The 17,431-nt window shown below is 40.4% G+C and overlaps 1 protein-coding gene across 8 annotated transcripts in view; it reads left to right on the forward strand.

Moving 5' to 3' along the window:
- The first annotated feature begins 2 nt into the window (after window positions 1–2).
- The window catches only part of NSD3 (nuclear receptor binding SET domain protein 3), a 123,931-nt gene continuing 106,502 nt past the window's right edge, over window positions 3–17,431 (forward strand). For 7 of the 8 annotated variants that reach the window (XM_049094849.1, XM_049094850.1, XM_049094852.1 and 4 more), the window contains exon 1: window positions 4,824–4,964. The gene's annotated coding sequence lies outside the window, so the exon portion shown is untranslated. Of the gene's footprint in view, window positions 143–4,823; window positions 4,965–17,431 lie in introns of those variants that run through there. The other variant, XM_049094851.1, reaches the window with a different exon arrangement.

The following is a 17,431-nucleotide window of genomic DNA, read 5'->3' on the forward strand; positions in this document are numbered from 1 at the left end:
CAGGTTTATGGAAGGCAGACGAGGAGAAGCCGGGGGCGCAGGCTACGGAAGAGAAAGGAGGAAGCGAAGCACGGAAGGACGGGGGGATGGAGGTTGAGCTGCAAAGTTGCGGGATGGCAGGGGCACGAGGTCAAGGGCTGAGGTGAGTGCGGTGGGGAACTGGAAGCTGTCGGGAAAATGGGGCGCTGATGGGCGGAGGACTCCGGGGGAAAAAGGCAGGCCAGGTCCACCAAATAACAGCCTGAGGACTTGGCCCGCCCACCGCTACCCCCTCGGACCCGCTCCCAGAACGGCTGCCTCAGTCCTCCAGTCCCTTCCCAAGCCCCCTCCCCCAGCTCCCCAGCTAGGAGGGCCGCAGGCCCTCTCTATGGCTCCACCTCTTTCCTCACTCCTTACGTCACTCTGAGTGACGACACCGCCGACCAATGAGCTCTCAGATTGTGGAGCGGGAGGGCGTCCTTCGCCGTGCAGCCCTGCAGACTGCCAAGGGCCGGTTCCCACCCGCCAAATGACCTCTCTACTGGGTTTGGTTTCGGGAGAATCTGTGTTGCAGGAGAGGGCGAGACTGACGTTTTTCCGTCTGTCCACACTCTGTAGGCTGTGGGCTAACCTCCTCGAAAATCCTCGTTGAAGGCTAGATTAAAGAACCTCTTACCCTGATAGCGTAATATGCTTGATAGTCGCCATGGTAACCATCTTAAAGTCACGAATTACATCACTTTGATGTGCTCCCGCACCCCACCCTCGGCCCCTCCAAATCAACCGCTGGGGTTGGGGTGGCGCGGAGAGGTCTGCGGAGAGGAAGCTGCAGAACGGGCGGGAATGGTTAGGAAAACATCCTTTTCCTTTCTCCGGGGCCTAAGAGTGGAATGCTTTTGAAATCTTCATATGGAAATCTGGATTCCACTAGAGTAATTTGTTTTATAAGTGCTCTCTTTGGGATGCCTGCATGGTTAAGCTCTGCCTTAGGCTCAGGGCGGGATCCTGGAGTTGAGGGATCGAGTCCCACATCCGGCTCCCTAAGGGGAGCCTGCTTATCCCTCTCCCTTTGCCTATGTCTCTGCCTCTCTGTGTGTCTCTCATGAGTAAATAAATAAAATCTTCTTAAAAAATAAGTGCTCTCTTCACATATATTGTTTATGATCAGTAGTTTGCATAGAAATCTCAAATAACGTTTAAGATGTGTATTACAGTAACTGCGATTACGTAGGCACTGCAGGTTTGGGGCACTTCCGTTCCTAGGTTGGGTAACTGAGCCGTCTTGGAAAAGTGAAGGATACAGAAATGTTCTCACTCTCCTGTTATCTCTACCCATCCATTTCATCTGGCTCTAGAAGGAAAACATTTTTAGGGGCTCTGCTGGAACTAACACCAGGCAACAAGGAATCGCTTTCACAGGGAGAATACTTCTCTTACCATGTGAGCTGATTACAGACCTCACTCATCGGGGCTGCACATTTGTAAGAATAAATGATGGCGGGTGGTCAATTTCAGGTTTTTGGTTTTTTAAAAAATGTAGACTGCTTTTAATTCACAGCGTTTTTCAGCTAATAACCAAATTGATCAATGTTAAATAGGCAAAACTTTTCAGTTTGGCCACTAGAGGGCCGTTTGTGCACGTCGGATCCTGAGAGTTTCTACATAAAGCTTTCACTTCACGTTTTCTGTTTACTAGAATTAACAAAATCTACAAAGCTTTGGTCTTGCCTTTGCCTCCCTGAAAACTCCCGATGGCAAATTTTGAGCGCTAAAAGGCTAGTTATAATTTTTACATTAATTCCATAAATTAATCACTGTACTATCATAAACATGTACTTTTCTGGAAAAGATCATAAAGATGCAAAAATATTCCTTTCAGTTCCTGGGAGACATTTTATACCAGGAAATATTCTTATTCATGCATTGTATTCACTTACAAACAGGCATAGTAAAGTCATTAAGTATTCATAAACCAGGTGAATGATTCCAAGCTCAGTATTGGAAAGATGAGTTAGATTTTCTACTACAGTCATATGTCAGCAATCCTGTTCTAAAAGGGGAAGGGTAAGAACCTTCCTATTGAAATTCATTTTTTTAAAAGCAATGTTTGCATTCTGCTATCAGACCTGGCAATTTTTTTGATTTTCAGGATTAAGTTATTTATCATGTAAGTTTTTAGATATAATCTTCGGAGGGGAAACAAAAAATTATTTTCTCCTTAACTCTGGCCCTGGGTATTGTGTTGGATTGCTGCCTTGTTTGCTCATTTTGTTTTTTGTTTGTTTGTTTGTTTTGTATTTTAAATATTTTATTTATTTATTCGTGAGAGACATACAGAGAGAGAGAGAGGCAGAGACACAGGCAGAGGGAGAAGCAGGCTCCATGCAGGGAGCCCGATGCGGGACTCGATCCCAGGACTCCAGGAACACACCCTGGGCTGCAGGTGGTGCTAAACCGTTGCACCGCTGGGGCTGCCCTGTTTGCTCATTTTGTATGGAGAACAGAAAGCATGATCTGAACGTCATTAGATGTTACATGCTAAAAATGTAATTTTAATGGTCATTTCCCTAAATATGGCTCAAGATCAAAATATCATTAACCGTATATTTTTAATGTTTTGCACTAAGAGATTATATATCTACTTCACGGAACTTTAAACTCTTGTCAGCCTAGAAGCAGATTAAAATAAAATCCCTGGGGACAATTAACCAGCTTTTCCTCAAGGGGAAAATCCAGATGTCAGGTTAAGGCAACAGTCTATCAACAAATCAAGGAGTATACAGGAAGGTGGAGAGGAAGGATGATGGTAGAAAGAAATCACAGGAAAAAAAAAAAAAACAATTTAACCTCTCTTTTGAGGAGACACAAACTAAAATAAACTCAGGGGGCCCCCTTTTAGAGGTCTGTGTTCTAAAAAAAGACCTTTAAAATAAACAGAAATGTGTTTTTATTTATTCCTTTATCTTTTGGTACTGCACAAAACAGGGACTACATAAGCATAGGTTTAGAAATAATGATTAATGAGAGTGCTTAATTCTCAATATCATCTGTAGTATAATTAACAGGGTTATGTTTTTAAAAACCTGAAACATGCAGCACCTGGGTGGCTCAGTGGTTAAGTGTCTGCATTTGGCTCAGGTCGGAAACTCGGGGTCCCGGAATCCAGTCCCTCATCGGGCTCCCCACAGAGAGTCATTCAAATAACTGATCTGTAGGAATCTTTTAATTTCTTGGTTAAGTGGTATTTAAGGGTAAAGATATCAAGAACTTAATGTGGCCATGCCAAACAGATCCAGAACTATCATGTCGGTGCAGAGTATAATATCTAGTTGTGACATGGCTTCATTATCCTCAGAACAGAGCACAGAGGTTTCCTCATCTGGTCGCTGCTGCCTGCGTTTTCTCTGTACATTCAAGTCTCTGCACTGCAACGTTCTAAGTCATCACCACCAGGCCCCAGGAAACATCACCAAATTTTGCAAGCTCCGACAAGATTACTTTCATGTGCCACACTTTCTATCGATTAGCATACATTTCCTAGGAAGGGGAGGGCTTCGAGGGTTTCAGAGAATTTTGACTCCCCTTTTCCTGCTCTCATTCTTGTGCGAGCTCTGTCGAGGATAAGCGTCCTCCCATCCCTCGAAGCGAAGGTCTGGCAGCGAGCAGCAGAGGCCCGGGCACGTGACGGGAACGGAGCCCTCTGGGTCCCCGGGGGTCCGGGCTGCAGTTGGCGCTGACGTCCTCCTGGTTACCCACAAGCCTCCGGGCCCGCAGCGCGAGCAGGAAGAAGGCGTGCGGGGCCGGGTGGCTGCCGGGGAGCTCAGCGCTTCCTCGCAGCGACTGAGACGCCGCCAGGGCTCGCGACTGTGGGGCGAGACGGGGTTGGGGCGGCATCCGGGATTCACACTCGAGGCCAGAAAACAGACTCCCAACCCCACGGCTCGCGTCTGAAATTGCTGCTGCGGTTTCCAGACGCAGACCCCCGTGAAATAGAAAGCTCTGACTCTGACAGCTGCCGGACAGAAGGCGGCCAAGGGGGCACACGAACTGTTCTCTTAACCCGGCACTCGTTAGTAGGTTATTTCCAACACGCAGGAAGTGCGCGGCAGCGTCACTGGGGAGCAAGCACCATATGGACCTCAACGGGTGCTGTTATTTAACAAGTCTCGAAGAGCACGCACGAACCCAATTTTACCTCACAGGCCCAACCTTTCACCTATCTTCTGGTTTTGTTTTGTTTTTTTACTCTTCTTTGTAGCATTCCTTCCTGCCTCTGCCTTTATCGCCGGCGGTCTCACTCTCGTCTAGACTCTCTCGGGCCGCTCCTCTCCGCCCCGCCGACTATCCTCTTCCTCCTTTTGCCCCCCTTTGCCCCCAACCTGGGACTGCATTTCCCGGCAGGCGCCGCGGCCAGCGGCCAATCAGGGGCTGAGGATTTGGCGGCGGCGGCGGCGGCGGCGGCGGCGGCGGCGCTCGGAGAGCCGGGTGGGGGGACTTTGTGCGCGGCGGCGGCGGCGGCGGCGGCTGGAGCGGGCGGCGGCGGCGGCAGGACGGAGGCGGAGGCGGAGGCGGAAAGGGACCAGGCACTGATCGCTGCGGAGAGGCGTGCGAAGGCCAAGTCGAGCCCCGAGGACCCTGCTGCCCCGGCCCGGCCGCCAGCCACAGCCCTCTCCCTGGCAGCGGCGGCTGCGCGGCGACCCCCCATCCCTCCACCGCCCCTGCCCACCCCACCTCCCGCAGCCTTCCTCCTTTTCGCTTCACGCCCGGCCCGGCCCGGCCGCGGCCCTCCTCGGTGTCGGCAGCCATGGCAGAGGCGTCCGGCGCGGGGGAAATCTAGCCCGGGGATTTCATGCGGCCTAGCTTGGTTCCGTCTCCTCCCCCCGCAGCCCCGGCGGCTGCCCGCACCCTAGCCCCACTCCGGGCCTCCGTGTCTCTCCTGTGATCGTACTGACACGGCCGGGGGGTTAGAATGGAACAAACTGAAGGTAAAGTGAATGCGTATGTGTGCGTGTGTTGGAAGGAAGAGCTAAGGAGGGAATGACGAGGAGGGGGCGACCTAGGGATGGGACGCGCGGGTAGAGCGAGAGACCTGAGCAGGGATGGGAGGACGGGAGGGTGGCCGGCAGGGGTCCAAGGGGAGCCTAGAAGGTAAAGCAGAGGGCCAGGTGGGGGGTGTGGAGGGTAGAGGGAGGTGGGGCAGGGGAGGTAGGATGGGGAGAAGAGATGAAGTGGCGCTGAGCTGGGAATTGGGAGTAGAGGTGGGATGGGGGCGGGGATACAGATGGAACAGGGGAGGGACAGGGGAAGAGAAGTAGAGTTAGGTTTGGAGAAGATTAGAGACCTGGGTGGACTGATAAATAGGGAGGTTTGGGGGTGCATTGTGGAAACTAGAAGAGTCTGGGGGAAGGGGTGGAATTTGATGGAGAGATGGGGCATCAAGAGAGAAACGAGGGAATGAAAGTGGAGGAAAAGGTGGATTAGGAAAAGGGACAAGGAATTGTTGAGACAGGATGCATACAGAGGAAGATAGGAAATTGGAAGACCTAAGGTTGGTGTTGGGAAGGAAATTAACTGAATGCTGGAAAGGATGAGAACTATCGACCAAGCATCACAGAGTGGGAGGAAAAGAAGGGGAAGAGGGTTGTTAAAGGAAGAGAAAGCCTTTTGTTCCTGTATTTCTGTGTGTTCTGGGCCTTTTCTTTCAAGGCTAGAGAATATAGAAGCTAGTGGTTATGGTGTTGTGATTGTTGTGAAATGGGGAGGTGTGGGTTTTACTGTTTTGAGGGAGGAGGAGATATGTTAGTGTTATGGTAGCAAGACAGTAGAGACATGGCCATAATCTGATGGTTTTGCTGAGGGAGTGAAGACTGTTCAGATTTAAAGGGGGTAGGGGCAGCCATGTTTGCTGCCAGGCACTGCAGTGTAAATAAATTCCTTCTCTCCGACATCAGTATGAATCTGGAAGGGGCCAGTGCAGATTGTTAACCCCCTTTTTTTCTATTCGTGAACTCTTCCCATACATCTTGTGGTAATTTAATATTATTCAAAACCACCAAAGGAGGTAGTGATGTTTTCCATCTCGTATGTTTTGCTGCTCCCCCACCCCCTTTCCCTCTTCCTTCTGGTTGCAAACAAGGCATGCTAATGAACTGCAGTGTAGAATTAACCCTTTTTATAAAGTTGAAACTATATTTTTACTAGCTGAAGGAATCGTTATTGTCATATTTCAAATGCGATCATAAAAAGTCCTAAATATTGAAAATTTGTTTTAGAAGCCTCAGAAGCAGTCAACATGTTTTCTGAAATTCTTTAAGTAAACAAGGAAATTGCATTGGTTATTTTTCTTGGGCTTGTTTTCTTGGCAAAGCACTGTGTGGGGGTGAGAAGGGGTAGGAAGATCTGCTTGTGGTAGATTATCTGCTTGCTGTATTTTGAATGTTGGAAAATTAGAACTATATGTATTTTAAAATGGTATTTCTGGTAACTCATGCTTATAGGAGGTGATGGGTGTGTTAAATGTTTTCTTTTTTTTATGCACTCTCTCTCCTCCATCCCTTCCCTTTGCCTTCATATGTCCAGCTCATTACAATCTCCAAATGCCAGTTCAGCACAGTGCAATGATCTATGAAGTAGGCATGCAGTTCTTAGAGTCTCAATGAGCTGCCAGGTTTTTTTTTGTTTTGTTTTTTGTTTATTTTTTGTTTTTTGGTGGGAATTTAAGATTACTCTTAGGAAAGCTACAGTAACTCTTTAATGTATCAAAATGTAACTACTTGGGTACTTTGAAATTGTTACTGTTCTAAAGGTTTAAATCCTGACAAACTTAACATTAGATAAATTGCTAAAAGGGGCCTATTTGCTTTTCATATTGAAAAGGATTAAGAGTGTGTGTGTCCTTTTGTTTTATAATTGTAATTGGGGTAATCCAAACTTTAATCTATCATATTGATTTTGAAACTATTCTCTAATACCACAAAGGCCTGTTAAAACTGTGCTGTGATGGACTCAAACCAATTGTACTACATACTGATTTAACCTATTTTAATGCAACATCCTTTCAGTTGTTATAAAGAAGTTTAGGATGTGTTCTTGGTGTGTTGGAAAAATGAAGTTGAATATTGTTAGAGTAGTACTTTATGAGGGTATTTTTAGTTTAAAGGCCAGATTTACAACTTGGAGTATTTTGATTTGATAGTATCCAGTCTGAATTTTTAAAAATTCTTTGAGGAAAAGTTTCATTCAAAAAAAGCCATTCAATATGCTTTTTGGAATTCATGGATTTTTCATTTTTGTCTTCCAATCATTTGACATGTTATTTGTAATTAATTGGTAAGTTGTGCGCATGAACTACCAGTGCCATAAATTTTTAGGAAAATGAGAAATTGTTATATGTTAAGATAAGAAAACACTCATGTTGGAAGCTTGAATTACTTAAAAAAAAAAAAAAAAAGTGTATTCCTATGTATTCAGCAGTCAGGATCAGGGTCTCCTGCCTAGCTGTAATGATTATTCTGGCTCCTTGGATGCATATCCATATAATGAAGAAGGCTATTCTAGTTATATGATAATTAAAACCCTGACTTTCTTGTGATTACTGTGTCCATCAGCCCACCTGCTACCTGTGATACCTTAAAAAAAAACAAAAACAACAACAACAAAAAACCTTAAAATGCTCTTTCTTATACTAATCAGATTGACTGAATTTTGGGTAAAAGAAATTGGTTGCCTTTGAGATTGGTCATCCTCCAGTGAATTGTCAAATCTGATTCTAAAGATACTCTGTTTCTGGAGTTTATAATAATCATAGCAAAGCTGCTAATAGTTGTCTTCTTACAGTGTGCTATGCTGAGTGTCTCACATGTAAGATTTCCTTTTATCCTCCCAACAGTTGTCTGAAGTTAGTACTACTAACTCCATTTTACAGGTGGGGAAATTGAGGTTAAGTAACTTAATACCACATAGATGGTAACTAGCAAAGCCAATATTTGAATCCAGGTCTTTCTAATTATAGAACCTAGATCAGCAGATCTTTTAGTTTCTTTTAAAAATTTTATGAACATATGTTCATTATTTAAATTTTTTTCGAATATTATAAAAGGTAAAAGAGAAAAGTTAACACCCTATTTCTTCCTGATAACCATTTCAAAGTTTCTTCGGAGTCCTCCTAGAAAATATCTGTACAATCATAGGCATAAGTGTCTTCAAATACACACAAATTGGGTCATACTGTCTGCATTTTGCTTTTGTATTTTAATAGGTTACGTGGGACAAGCTTTTTTTTTTTTTTTTAAGATTTTATTTATTTGTTGGCAAGAGTGCAAGCACAATCAGGAGGAGCAGCAGGCTCCACACTGAGCAAGGAGTCCTGATGCGGGACTCCATCCCAGGACCCTGGGATCATGATTTGAGCCAAAGGCAGATGTTTAATTGACTGAGCCACCCAGGCATCCCTTGGACATCCTTTTAAATTAGCACATATTGATCTATGAATTTTTTTAAGGGTCATATAGTATTCTATTGTTTGGAATATTGATTAACGTTAGGATGTTAACAGGTCTTTGCTATTTTAAGCAATATAGAGGTCAGGTCTTGAATTAAGTCCCTAACAGCCTATTTAAATGGAGGGGATATATAGTCCAACTACTTTATGAGAGAGAAAACAGGCCTAAAGAAGTTAAATTCAAGGCTTTGGTGACAGACCTGTTATCTAGCTCTTTATGCCATACCACATTATTTCATTATTATGAAGGTATTTAAGCTTTCTGTAAAAGCTCAAAGTAAAGGGGAATATTCAAGGTTAGGCACATTTGGTACAAGGAGTGCGAGAGGATTAAGTTGAAGTGAGGCAAAAGACCTTGTTTCACTTTTTTCATACTTTGTTCACCATATTGTATATATAGCATATGCACAAAATATTTTTGCATGCGTAAATGAACCCTGCGCAAGTATCTTAAAGTTTGTGTTTTGGGTAGTGAAGTGATTTTGACAGAATTTTTTCTGTTTTTTTATAAAATTATCAATGAATTGCGATAGTAATGAAGTGAAAAAAAATAAGAGGTCTATCATGGTCCTGGAAAGGATCTTGGAAAGAAAGTTGAGGCACTGGTAAGTTTTTTAAAATGAGCTTAAAAATAGCTCATTGAAAACAAGTTTTAAAATATTTTAGCAGGCACCATTATTTTTAATTTTTTATGTCTATCAAGAAGAAAGTAAGTTACCATGGATACTTATTCACTGGGTTCTTTTGAAACAGTCTGCTGTAGACACTTAAAATCATTAAAGCCTTTAAAAGATTTAGAATTTATTTGTAAGATCTGTTTCTTGGCGTTTTACTTTTTAAAAAGAGTCTGTTATTTTTTGAAAGAGCAACTAAGATGATTTATTCTTTGCTAATAAACAACATGCCCAGCTTTTGAGTTTTTAAAATGAATGGTGAGCTTTTTTTCTGCAGGCTAATCTTTTTATAAATGTTAATAAAGGTAAATTTAAGAAATTGATTGTACTACAGCTACCTAACACATTTTTAAAAAGCTTACAGAGTTTTGGTTTTTATTGTTGACTTTACTAAGTACTTAATAAGTATTTTCAAACACTTCTGTATTATGTTGTGCCTGTACAGTGTGGCCTAAAATGAAGGTAAAAAAAGGTTTATAAAATTTTGTGAGTTTAGGGATCCCTGGGTGGCTCAGTGGTTTGGCACCTGCCTTCGGCCCAGGGCGTGATCCTGGAGACCCGGGATCAAGTCCCATGTCAGGCTCCCTGCATGGAGCCTGCTTCTCCCTCTGCCTGTGTCTCTGCCTCGCTCTCTCTCTCTCTCTCTCTCTGTGTCTCTCATGAATAAATAAATAAAATCTTTAAAAAATATAATAAAATAATAAAATTTTGTGAATTTAGAGAATGTTCAGTTTTTACTGGATGGGTATGTGTTGTTACTCCTAAAGTACATCTGCCCATTGATGACATTTTGAATTTGAAAATCTCTTTGAAAAATGATTCTTGACTTTAAAAATTTTTAAGATGTGGATCTTTGTCATCATTGACTGATCTACAATGATAATTCTTATTTCTTACTAGGTTCCTTTCTTTCCATGTAAATTTAGAGCTGTATTGAGAAAGTGCATAGGATAATGAAAAAATTTCATATCTTATAGTTTATATTTTAGCCATATAAATTATATGAGTTTATTATCTAGTAATACTTTGCACTTAGGACATCTTCAGAGATGTTTGAATTTCTACACAATAACTTGACTTTGTTTTATTTATTTTATTTATTTTTAAAAGATTTTATTTATTTATTCATGAGAGACACAGAGAGAGACAGAGACACAGGCAGAGGGAGAAGCAGGCTCCATGCAGGGAGCCTGATGTGGGACTTGATCCCAGGACCCAGGGATCACGCCCTGAGTGGAAGGCAGACGCTCAACCGCTGAGCTACCCAGGCATCCCACTTTGTTTTAAAATGTGAAGTTGGAAAGCACAAGAATTATTTAACCCAGATTTAAAGATGGGAAAATTAAGATATCAGGAAATCCTCAGGCCAAATAGATTGACATGTTAAGTAGAATAAAGTTTTCAGATTTCTGATTACTTAAGAATTTTTTCAAGGGTACTTGTCAGACTCAGTCATTAGAGCATGTGACTCTTCATCTTGGGGTCCTGAGTTCAAGCCCCGCATTAAGGGTGGAGCTTATTTAAAAAAAAAAAAAACTTTTTAAAAAGTGTGTTTCTTGATTTTTTCTTCATAGCCTGCATTATCCTCCTTTTAATATATAAACATTAAGTAACAATAAAGTATTTTTCTACCATAGAGCATGCTTTTTAAATTTTGTCATAACTTATGAACATATGTCTTGAAATATATAAGTAGATATTTTAAATTTAAGAAATGTATGTATTTCTGGGATTTTGTGCGTAAAACAAAATTTAGTTTATCAAATTGATTTGAGATTAGGAAGTCTTGTCTGGAGGCTTGCTTTTACCTAATGGCATTTTGGCTGTACCTAAGACAGTATTGTGTCTGTTGAGTCTTGCATTACTAGAATCTCTTAGCTATAGAATCTTAAGAAAACTGTACCTTTAAAAATATGCACACACACAAAATGCCTTGAAAAAAGAAACATTTTTAAACATATGAGTTGTGAAACATGACATATAAAGAAAAAAACATAAAACCTAAATATAATTAGAAAGTAAACATCATGTAGTCACCATCCAGGTAACAAAGCCTTTAAGAAAAGTTAGAGACAGCCTCATTCGTTTAGCTGGTATTGCCTGGGTAGTCGGGCTTTCGAGATAACAATGTGCTGAAAGTAACCTGAAAAATTGATAACCATAAGGGGTCAGGAAATGTAAAAACTGAATCACCAGTTTTTGTTATTATCAAAAGGGTTATCTAGACAATTTAAAAAAATGTTTCCTAGTAGTGTAGTCATTTAGTGATTTGAAATCTTAGTGCTATATTAACGAATGTGAAACAAAATAACACTAAATTCTATAAGAATCATGCCATTTTATACAAAGTCTTTTTCCAGAGTTATCTCTTGCAGTTTTTGGTAGAAATTAATGACTGTTGGGTTTAGATTAGTGTGCAGACTCTAGCAATGACTTTTGCTTAGAAAATATCAAATATGCCTGTATTAACATTCTAACTGAAGTATCTTATTTTCTAAAAGCTACTTTGACTCTCTCACTTTCATGTTAAGTAACCATTCAAGAAGGATTAACTTGAGAAGTAATCAGTAGTGATGGTCTGTTTTGACACTGCATCTTTGATGCCCCTTGATTCTTACCTTTTCTATATTTTGTTTAGATGAATCAAATTTTTTTGAAACTGGAGAAACTTACTTTATTTTTCTTCCCTATCTTACTGTTTTCTTGCATGTTTGGAAGGATTAAATGTTGGTTTTGAGGATTTTGATAGCAGAAAAGCTTGAATTTTTTTCCTTTTTCACAAATACAGCCTATTTGCTTAAAGTTCTGCAATGTGGGCTCTGAAAAAGACATTTTTACGACATATTTACATACATAAATCAAAGTATTTGGTTATTATTTTTGTCACTTTAAGCTGTTTGTTTCTTTTATGTATGATTCCTGCAGCATCCAAACATGTTAGAACATAGTATTTCATATTTGATTATGGGGAGAAACTTCTTGCTATGTTTTACCAAACCCTTAAATTCCTTTCTGTAATACAGTAGAAATGTTGTTCTTTTTTATTCTGGTTAATTCCCCCCCCCCCCCAACAAAGCTGATAAATAATTACTTTAGATTTTTATTTTTAAGATTTTATTTATTTATTCATGAGAGACACACAGAGAGAGAGAGAGAGAGGCGCAGAGGGAGAAGCAGGCTCCTTGCAGGGAGCCCGATGTGGGACTTGATCCCAGGTCTCCAGGATCACGCCCCAGGCTGAAGGCGGCGCCAAACCGCTGAGCCACTCGGGCTGCCCTTAAAACTTTTTCTTTTTCTTTTTTAAGATTTTATTTTTAAGTAATCTCTATACCCAACATAGGGCTCAAACTCACAACCCTGAGACCCAGAGTCACACATTCTACCAACTGAGCCAGCCAGGCATCCTCTTACTTTAGATTTTGAAATGAACATACACGTTGAGTTATCCTAGATATGGAAGCAAACATTATTTAATATATTTTTTATTTGTTTTTATTTTTAAGATTTTATTTATTTATTCATGGACACAGAGAGAAAGAGGCAGAGACACAGGCAGAGGGAGAAGCAGGCTCCATGCAGGGAGCCTGATGTGGGACTCGATCCTGGGACCCCAGGATCACTCCCCAGGCTGCAGGCGGCGCCAAACCGCTGCGCCACCCGGGCTGCCCTAATATATTTTTTTAAACCCAGATTAAGTAATTTGGCTTTGTGTATGAAGTAGAGTTTGTTTTAAGACTTTATTTATTTGTTCATGGGAAACGCAGAGAGAGAGGCAGAGATACAGGCAGAGGGAAAAGCAGGCTCCCTGCGGGGAGCCTGATGTGGGACTCCATCGCAGGACCTCAGGATCACCTGAACCAAAGGCAGACGCTCAACCGCTGAGCCACCCAGGTACCCCTGAAGTAGAGTTAATATCCTTTTATCTAGCTCATGGTTTCTGTGTTTATCACCTGTAAAATTAAGCATGGGCCATTAGAATTTATTTTATTGGGGACAGAATTGAGGTTAATGCATTAAAGTATTGCACACATATACATATATGCACACATACACATAATACTCCTAAGAAATGCTAGTGGCCCTGTTAGTTTTTATTTTTTAATGGAAAATTTGTACTTTTCAAAGTGGCTACTAGTTTAAAAGTAACATTTATTGTGTTTAAGATATGAAATGATTGTTTATTATAGAGAAATTGAAAATTAGTAAGATATAAAGAAGACTAAGATCACTTGAAATCAAGCATGCCAACTGGAAATAACTATTAACCTTTTTATATCTTTCCCATGTTTTTCCTTAGGCACCTAAGTATTTTTTAACAAACTGTAATTATACATTAATAGTATTTTGTAACATCCTTTCTTGTGAAATTGACTTTTTTCAGAATGTGATTTTTTAAGTTGACATATAATTTCATTGTATGGGTGTGCCATATCTGTTTACCATTCTTCTGTTTTTTTTTTTTTTTTCCAAAATTTTTATTTATTCATGACAGTCACACAGAGAGAGAGAGAGAGGCAGAGACACAGGCAGAGAGAGAAGCAGGCTCCATGCACCGGGAGCCCGACGTGGGACTCGATCCCGGGTCTCCAGAATCGCACCCTGGGCCAAAGGCAGGCGCCAAACCGCTGCGCCACCCAGGGATCCCATACCATTCTTCTGTTGATGGTATTTTAGGCAGTTTGCGATTTTTGAATATTATGATTTGATGAACATCCTTATATAAACATTAAAAAACAAAAAACCTATGTGACTGTGATTATTTCATTACAATAAATCCCTAGAAGTAGAATTACATAACAGATATGAACATTTCAAAGGTTTTTTTTAAAACCTTTTATTTATTTTCAGAGAGAGAGAAAGCATGCATGCATGAGAATGGGGGGAAGGGAATAGGGAGGAGAGACTCTCAAGCAGAGTCCGCCTGAGCCCAGAGCCCGCATGACTCCCTCTCAACCCTGAGATCGTGACCTGAGCTGAAACCAAAAGTCGGACACTTAACTAACTGAACCTCCCAGGCGCCCCATGTTTTGTTTGTTTGTTTTTTTAAATAAGTTTTGTTGAGGGCAGCCCCTGGTGGCTCAGCGGTTTAGCACCGGCTGCAGCCCAGGGCGTGATCCTGGAGACCCTGGATTGAGTCCCATGTCAGGCTCCCTGCATGGAACCTGCTTCTCCCTCTGCCTGTGTCTCTGCCTCTCTCTCTCTCTCTCTCTCTCTCATGAATAAATAAATAATAAAATCTTAAAAAAAAAAGTTTTGTTGAGAAATCACACATCGTAACAATTCACCCATTTAAAGTATACAATGCAGTGGTTTTTAGTGTATTTATAGAATTGTGCAGCCATCATCACAATTTAATTTAATTTTTTAAATATTTATTTATTTGAGGGGGGTGGGGGGAGAGAAAGAAAAGGAGAATGAGAGTAGAGGGGTGGGCAGAGGAAGAGAATTTCCAAGCAGACTCCTGCTGAGCACAGAGCCCAGTGCAGGGCTTGATCTCATGATCATGAGATCATGACCTGAGCCTAAACCAAGAGTCAGACACTCAGCAGACTAAGCCACCCAGGCACCCCTACCGCAGTTAATTTTAGAACATTTCCAGAAAATTTTGAGTCAATTTAAACTCCCAGCAATGGCAGAAAGACTTTGTTAAATTTGTGGTTTTTAAAGTGTAGTACAAATATACAGTAACACAGTTGCTTGTGTGATAGTTTTTCAAGTTTTATTAACAGCTTTCTTGAGATATAATTGACACATATTTTATATCCACTTGTGAGTTTAGAAAGTCATCGATGAAAAGAAGATGCTCATATATCCTGTGCTAACAAAACTTGACATACAGAGATTCTTTAGGTTTAATGGGGTACCTGGGTGGCTCAGTTGGTTAAGCGTCTGCCTTCTGCTTAGGTTTTGGGATTGAGCCCCTCAGGCTCCCTGCTCAGTTCTCTCTGCTTCTCCCTCTCCTTCTGCCCTTCCCCTGCTTGTGCTCTCTCTCTCTTAATTAAATAAAATCTTAAAAAAAAAAATTAAGAAACAGTGTATGTGGCAGATTTTTTAAAATTATAAAATCATTCTCCTGTCAAGATGCCTTTATTGAAAGAACATTGTATGTGGTTTAAAAAGGTTTCTTTTCATTGAAATATTATTATTAAATAAATAATATTATTATTATTTTTTATTGGAGTTTGATTTGCCACCATATCATATAACACCCAGTGTTCATCCCGTCAGGTGCCCCCCTCAGTGCCCGTCACCCAGTCACCCCAGCCCAACGCCTACCTTCCCTTCCACTACCCCTTGTTCGTTTCCCAGAGTTAGGAGTCTCTCATGTTTCGTCACCTCTCTGATTTTTCCCACTCATTTTCTCTTCTTTCCCCTATAATTCCTTTCACTGTTTTTTATATTCCCTGTATGAGTGAAATCATATAATGATTGTCCTTCTCCAATTGACTTACTTCACTCAGCATAATACCCTCCAGATCATTGAAATTTTATTGAGAAACATTTTATTTTAGAAAATATCTATAGAAAGTGTGCTATACCTTTATAACTAACGGTAACAAACTTGTTATCCTATAGAAAATATGTTGTTTTTTATTGAGAGATGTGCTTTCCTTTGACCTTCACCCTGAAAGTTGTTCTGTCATTCTGTTTGCTTTAAGCCATTTAACAAAAACATCCTTTTTTTTTTTTTTTCCAACTCAGTGGGCAGTGGAGTGTAGGGCAAGAGTCGAGGAGACCTGTTGCCACCTTAACAACAAAAACTCAGTGTTGTCATCTCTGGAGATGAAAATGACTACTTTTTGGAGCTATAGGGATCTATAACTCTACCAAAGTAGAATTGCTAGAGTGTACCTGGAACTGTACCAGGCATATAGCTGATAATTAATGACTGCTTTTTAATGTAAGAAAAGTAATATTTGCAAAGTGAACTAGCCTTTAGTCCCATTTTAATGGGTGAAGAAATGAACTCAGTTGGCCTAAATTTGTTTTCATAGAAGTTTAAAGTTGAATGGTAACTAATGCTTAAACAGATTCTTTGCATAGGTTATATTAGTGTTTCCCAGTTTTAAGAATTTATGTTGGTACAAGTTCGAACATGAAGTTAACTTTCCAGTCCAAATTACTCCCACTATTGTTATTACAACAGCATGATGGCTATAGCTTCACCAACACTTACTTACTGTTCTGATTAAGCAAATAGGTGATAGTGTAAAATTTGAGTGTATGTATGGTATGAAGTGCCTTATGTTCTAGCTTTTCTTGTTTATTTTCAAGGTGATATGTTAAATATAGTTGATCCAAAAATACTAAAGTAATAAACTTGATGAACCAAAAACAGGTCTTTAGAGGAAAGATAGTAAATTATGAATTTAGATATTACAGTAAATACTTCATATTTTAAAAACTACATATCATTTCTGCAATACCTTCTCTTTTTGCTGTGCTGTGGGAAACAGAATATAGTTTAAAATAAAGTCAAATTTGAATATTTGCACAATTTTAAGAACCAGTCTCAGGAACCACTGGACTATAACTTAAAAGTTTGTTGGTGAAAGAGAAAGGAAAATATGTGGATCAACTTGTTAGTTTACTAGATTTTATAGTGAATGGAACAAGGTGACTGATAGAAATTCCTTAGTTTGTAGTAATTTTCAGTGTGAGCCAGTACCCTTGATGTAAGGGACTGAAAAATAATTTAAATTTTCAAGTGGTAATACCATGTCTATTGTTGCTGGGTGTGGTCAAGAACGAAGTGAAGACAGTTGAGGTTAAACCAAATAGGTAAGGGAAATAGGATATATTACTAGTAAGTTTTGTATTGGTACAAGCAGTTCAGTAGTACTGTGGTTTTATCAGGAAAAAATAACTACAAAGCAGCCTAAAATATTGTGTAACAATGAAATCATAGTCAAATGAAATTTGTGTAATCATATTTAATGACACACTTTCTAGTTCAGTGAAATACAATATAGGGTCGTGTGGTTGTTTTTTGTTTTTTTTTTCGTATTTCATTAATTGTGTTTCATTTCATGCAGGTCACTTCCTAATACAGGATATTTTAATATCCTTAACTGTCATCCATTCCTGGGAAAAAAATTTTTAAGATTTTATTTATTTACTAGAGTAGAGAGCACAAGCAAGGGGAGAGGGAGAGGGAGAAGCAGGCTCCCCCCACTGAGGAGGGAGCCAAAAGCAGACACTTAACCAACTGAGCCACCTAGATGCCCCTTACTGAAAAATTTTAAGTGAAAATTTCAAAAAATATTTAGGGCAACAA

The sequence above is a fragment of the Canis lupus genome, chromosome 16 (genome assembly GCF_003254725.2).
Source record: "Canis lupus dingo isolate Sandy chromosome 16, ASM325472v2, whole genome shotgun sequence".
NCBI lineage: Eukaryota > Metazoa > Chordata > Mammalia > Carnivora > Canidae > Canis > Canis lupus.